This window comes from Archocentrus centrarchus, unplaced genomic scaffold, assembly GCF_007364275.1.
Source record: "Archocentrus centrarchus isolate MPI-CPG fArcCen1 unplaced genomic scaffold, fArcCen1 scaffold_43_ctg1, whole genome shotgun sequence".
In the NCBI taxonomy this organism is placed as follows: domain Eukaryota; kingdom Metazoa; phylum Chordata; class Actinopteri; order Cichliformes; family Cichlidae; genus Archocentrus; species Archocentrus centrarchus.
Window position 1 is genome coordinate 1,758,224 of NW_022060269.1, and position 6,403 is coordinate 1,764,626.

Genomic DNA, 6,403 nt, shown 5'->3' on the forward strand with positions numbered 1-6,403 from the left:
GCATCAGCAGCTTTGATTCAAACTCATCTCTGCTGCACTGATGTAACCTGTAACTCTGACCATCAACACAGCCTCTGTGCACCAATACAGAGCTTTACTGTAAATACAGTACAACAAGATAACCTGTTTATCACGCACTAAACTGAGGCATTTTCATACAATCTTTGAATAACACAAAGTCAGCATACTTCAGTTTATTTTCCGGTCCTTACCTTTAACTCTAACCTCTCTTCTTCCTCTCCTGTCCTGAATTTCTGTGAATTTCTCTCTCTTTGCTCTCCCTGGAAATACAGCAGCTCTGCTTTTAGCTAGCAGACACACTGTGTGACAAACTGCACACACATTGTGTGCTTGCTGATATTTGTTGAGCATTTTGAAACGTTGCATTTATCTGCCACACGTTACTCCCTTCATGCTTGCTCCTCTTCAGTAGCGCTAGCTAAGCAGTTTATGTGCTGCAGCGCAACTTACGGACTCGGTCCGGCCTGCTGTAACCCCTGATTATAGCGCTATAAATGATACATTGATTATATGGGTTTGTGTATTTAATTCCTTTGTACCAGATAAGCCCCGGTGATGGAGGATACGCCAGTAGGATTGTCTCGTATCTGTTATTATTCCTCCGTTTAGGCTCAGATCATTTGATGTTTGACGGCGCACTGACCGGAAACGCAAACTTCTCCCTGACGTGTTAAAAAGTAACGAGTCTGTTTTGAAAATGTAAGAAGTAGAAAGTACAGATACTTGCGTAAAAATGTAGGGAGTAAAAGTAAAAAGTTCTCAGAAAAATAAATACTCAAGTAAAGTACAGATACCTAAAAAATCTACTTAAGTACAGTAACGAAGTATTTGTACTTCGTGACTTCCCACCTCTGTAGGAGAGTTAATAAATTTGGCCAGATTTCTAGAAATGGGAGCTGCTCCATCCAAAGTAGGATGGATGCCATCTCTCCTAACAAAACCAGGTTTTCCCCAGAAACTTTCCCAATTGTCTATGAAGCCCACGTCGTTTTTTGGATACCACTCAGACAGCCAGCGATTCAAGGAGAACATGCTGCTAAACATGTCACTCCTGGTCTGATTGAGGAGGGGGATGGATGCTGTCTGTCTTAACAAGACCAGGTTTTCTCCAGAAACTTTAACAAGTATCTATGAAGACCACTTTTCACTCTGTTTATGCAACCCTCTGCATTTAATCAACAGTTATAAATAATCTCTGGCTGTCTTCCACAGCATGTCTTTTTCTCCTGTTTAATACTATTTGTTTTATTTTGATGGAATAGAATAAATATTTCAAAATAAATAATGAATTAAATTAGCTATTAATTCAATTGGACAGGGATTTGGCCATAATAGCTAGAGGAATCCTACACACGCACAGGCAACATTTGAAAACTCTACAGAGAAAACTTCCAGGTGGGATATGACCCAGAACTTTTGGCTTTGATGCAACAGTACTTAGGACTACACCATCTTACTCTGCTTCATAGCTCACAATGCCACCCTGTTTCAGATCATGTGTGTCTGTCTCTCAAGGCACCTTCTGACCTCTGTATGACCTCTGTTACTTTTGTGCACCGCATATGATCACTCTCATACGGTTTTGCTGTTTTGCCAGTGTTTTACTCAATTTTTCCAGATCCTCCCATGATCCTTCAAAGAATATCAGGTGCCGGTCTATGTGAAAACCTAGGCAAATGTGTGAACACAGACAGTTCTCCTGAATGTATCAGTGTCCCCCTTTAACTCTGCCACCAGTGTCACATAAAAAAAAAAAAAAAAACACAGAGGCATGGCATGGACAGTTTCACAGTTTTCCTAGAAGCACCAGTTTCCTTGATTTGACCCACACTGGTGCAACCAAACTCCATCTGAATAGATTCAGGTCAAATTTAATCTGAAACTGTACAAAAATTTCTAGCATCTATATATCCGAGCTACATGAGGCGATTTCCACCTATCAGGCTAACCAGCGTGATGCGGCTCTCATCGTAGCCGGGGACTTTAACAGTGCAAACTTGAAAAAGGTGATACCGGAATTGATTCAACACATCGACTGCCCCACCAGAGGAGAGAGGACCCTAGACCACTGCTACTCTCCATTCAAAGAAGGCTACAAAGCAAAGCCTCTTCCTCCTTTTGGGAAGTCTGACCACACCGCTGTCCTTCTCATGCCGAAATACAAACAACGGCTCAGGCAGGAACCCCCTGCTGTGAGAGAAGTGACACGGTGGTCTGATCAAACAGAGGCCGCTCTGCAGGGTGCGTTGGATTCAACCGACTGGGACATGTTTCGCAGCAGCGCGGGCGGAGACATCGAGGAGTTTACGGAAACTGTCGTGGGATTTATTGGGAAAGTTGTTGATGACACTTCACTTAGGAGGACCATCAGGACTTTTCCCAACCAGAAGCCGTGGGTGGATGAATCTGTCCGCGACGCCCTGAGGTCCAGCACCGTTGCCTACAACTCCGGCCTCGCCTCTGGGAACATAGAGGACCACAAGGTTGCATCATACAACGTCCGCAGAGCGGTGAAAGAGGCAAAACATCGCTACGGCCGCAGACTGGAACAGCAACTACAACAGTCTGACTCCAGGGGACTGTGGCAGGGACTACGCACCATCACGGACTACAAAGCACCACACACACACCCGGTGAGTGCCGACGCTTCTCTGGCTGATGAACTCAACATCTTCTTTGCGCGCTTTGAGTCGGGAAGCCGACAGCCCGCTGCGCTCCCGGCCGGAGGGGCGGAGACACTCACTGTGACGGAGCGCGACGTGAGGAGGGCGTTTAGACGTGTAAACACCAGGAAAGCGGCTGGACCAGACGGTATTAGTGGACGTGTCCTTAAGACCTGCGCTGACCAGCTGGCACCTGTGTTTACACTGATATTCAACCTCTCACTGAAACTGTGTGTGATTCCCACCTGCTTTAAAAAGTCCATCATAGTCCCTGTCCCAAAGAAACCACACCCCAGCAGCCCCAATGATTTCAGGCCCATAGTGCTCACCTCTGTGGTGATGAAGTGTTTTGAAAGACTCATCAAGACATTCATCACCTCCTCACTGCCCACCACCCTCTACCCACTACAGTTTGCATACCGGCCAGACAGATCCACAGATGACGCCATATCCTTCCTTCTCCACAAGACCCTTTCACACATAGACACTGGTAAGGGGAACTATGTGAGAGTGCTGTTTGTAGATTACAGCTCAGCATTCAACACCATAGTTCCCTCCAGGCTGGTCTCTAAGCTGCTGGACCTGGGCCTGGGCCCATCCCTGTGCAGGAGGGTTCACAGCTTCCTGACCAGCAGACCACAGGTGGTACGAGTGGGTCACCTCACCTCATCCTCCCTCACCCTCCACCCTGGATCCCCCCAAGGCTGTGTGCTCAGCCCTCTGCTGTACTCACTGTACACCCATGACTGCGAGGCCACGTCAGAGTCCAACGTCATCATCAAGTTTGCTGACGACACTGCTGTTGTGGGACTAATCTCTCACAATGAGGAGACAGCCTACAGGAGAGAGGTCTCCCGCCTGGAGAACTGGTGCCAGGAGAACCACCTCCTGCTCAACGTCAGCAAAACAAAGGAACTGATTGTGGACTTCAGCAGGAAGCAGCAGAGGGACTACCATCCACTTGTCATCAGTGGTGCTGAGGTGGAAAGAGTGGACACTTTCAAATACCTGGGAGTGACCATCTCACAGGACCTGTCCTGGACTCATCACATAAACATCACTGTGAAGAAGGCCAGACAGCGTCTCTACCTCCTCAGGCGGCTGAGAGACTTCAAGCTCCCACTCAAGGTGCTCAGGAACTTTTACACCTGCACCATCTAGAGCATCATGCGTGGGAGCATCACCACCTGGATGGGAAACTGCACCAAGCAGGACTTCATGGCCCTAAAAAGGGTGGTTCGTTCAGCTGAACGGACCATCAGAACCACCCTCCCCAACCTGCAGGACATTTACACCAAGCAGTGCAGGCTGAGGGCCATGAAGATCCTAAAACAGCCCAGCCACCCCGGACACTCTCTCTTCTCCCTGCTCCCATCAGGCCGGCGTTACCGCTGCCTGAGGACTAAGACTGAAAGGTTGAAGAAGAGTTTTTACCCACAAGCCATTCGTCTGCTCAACTCTGAGCCCTAACTGGACCATTATTGCACAATGTAAATATTATAATTTATAAAAGTGTGTATAGTGTATAGTATATAGAGTATAGTGTATAGTGTGAATAACTTTTTTTTATTTTTATTCTTCTTATTTATAGGTGTGTGTATATATGGTTGCAGGTACAAAATACATTTCACTGTGCATTGTACTGTGTATAACTGTGCATGTGACAAATAAACACTATCTTAATCTTAATCTTAATCTTAATATACAGTTTTTAAAAAAAATATTTCTGTCATGGTCCTTTGGGTTTTTTTTTTTTTTTTTTTAAAGCCTGTCATGTCTGGTAGATCTTGCAAGCAGAACTGTGATCTGAATGCGTTGTTGTGCCAAACATATTTGCTATTTCAAGATGAGCTCTATAGGTTCTCAATAGGCTCATCTTGTTGATGTTTTAACACTTTATTTTATTTATCTGAGTTATTTTTCCACATACTATGTAACAGCCAGAGCTGACAGGCTGAAGAAGAGGAAAATAAAGAGAAGAAAAAGGGAGAGAGAAAGGGAGCAAAAAAAAAAAGGGGAAAGAGCACAACTCTATTAATCAGATACTTCATCACTTTAACATATAAAAAAATACTATAAATACTTGCAAAAATAAATTTGTGTGTGAAAAACAAAACTAACAAAGCATGTTACGCACACCAACAATTTTGTTGAGTTGTGATTGAGTGGGCGTTTGTGTCTGTGTCATGTTTGTGTCTGTGTCATGGAACGTACTTACCAATGAGGGCAAAACGCTGCAGCTCCACCCATCAGAAGCCAGAGGCAGGTACGGAAAGCCCCCGGAACCCCAGGCCACCAGCAGCCCACCAAGAGCCAGGAAGACCCCCGGCCACTCAGTCCAAAGACAACCGCACACCTACCCCAGCAGACGGGAGAGGGTGGTCTCAGACGGAGCCCCCCCAGTCGAGGAGCGAGGGCTCCAGGGAACCCAAGGTGATGAGAAGCCAGCCCCCCCCCAGCGGCCAGCCCCCTGCACTGGCCGGCGGCAGGGCTCCCGGGCCCACGGCACCCAAGGACCGCCCGACCCTCCACAGAGCCCCCCCCCACGCCGAAGAAGCCAACGCAGCCCCGCACCGCACCCCCAAGGGGGGCAGGCCAGCACCCACGCCAGAACACCCAGCCCCACCCCGGAACCCCGAGGCACCCCCATCCCAGGGGGGTAGGGGGGAGGAGGCAACCAGCAAGGAGCGGCCAGGAGGCAAGGCACAAGGCCCAGACCCAGGTCCAGCCATACATACAGACACACCCAGACACCCGTGTACACATTTATACACAGATACTCATACATGCCCATACATACTTACCCACACACAGATATGCCATACATACACATTCACTCACCCACCCATACTCACGGAGACGGTGACAAATACACAAAGACACACATTCATCCATAGCTACCCACCCTCTGAAGGCGGGGCAAGTGGAAACCACCCCAGGGCCAACAGCGACCCCAGGACGCCACCAGCCCGGTCCCCAAGGAACCACCCGACCCCTACCCCGGGCGAGACGCAAGAAATCGGGGTGTAAGATGACCCATCCACCCCTCCTCCTCCCCAACTTGTAGGTCTATGTGTTAATGTTTGTGAGTGAATGAGGTGTATAGGGTGCAGTTAAAATTGAGGGGACAGTTATGCCACAAGCGCCAACTGTTGGTCGTCAGCGCTTGCCCACACTGCCCCCCCAAAACCCTCCATGTCTAAAGTGCAAATAAAATTTGGAGACAGACAGTGACGAGGATCCGAGTGGGGCCACCTCAGCGGCCCATCTCATCAACCTCTGAGTAACATGCCTGCCCCATAGGTCCTATGTGTTTCAGGTTGTAAGTGTGTATGTGTTGTGAGTTATAATGACTAAAGTGCAATTAAAACGGAGAGGCAAGTGGTGGTGCAGCTCTCCACGTGGCCTCTCCATCCTACATCTGTGAGTGATGTGTATTCTGTGTGTGTGTGTGTGTGTGTGTGTTTGTGTATGGGGAGGGGGAGGGGGGGGGGCATATGACCAGGAAGAATCCTGGAAGAAGAGAGCCAGCTGTCCGCTGGCTCAATAGGCACCCCGACCTCCCACCCCCCAGCACAGGGCAGGGGGAGGTGAGCCCGGGGCCGTGGTGACAGCATCCCGGAGCACTGCAGCACCCGAGGTTGGCGCCCTCGCCCCCACCGCAGAGGGCGGCCCGCTCCTCCTAGATGCCCATTCACTCAACAATAGACACAAACAGG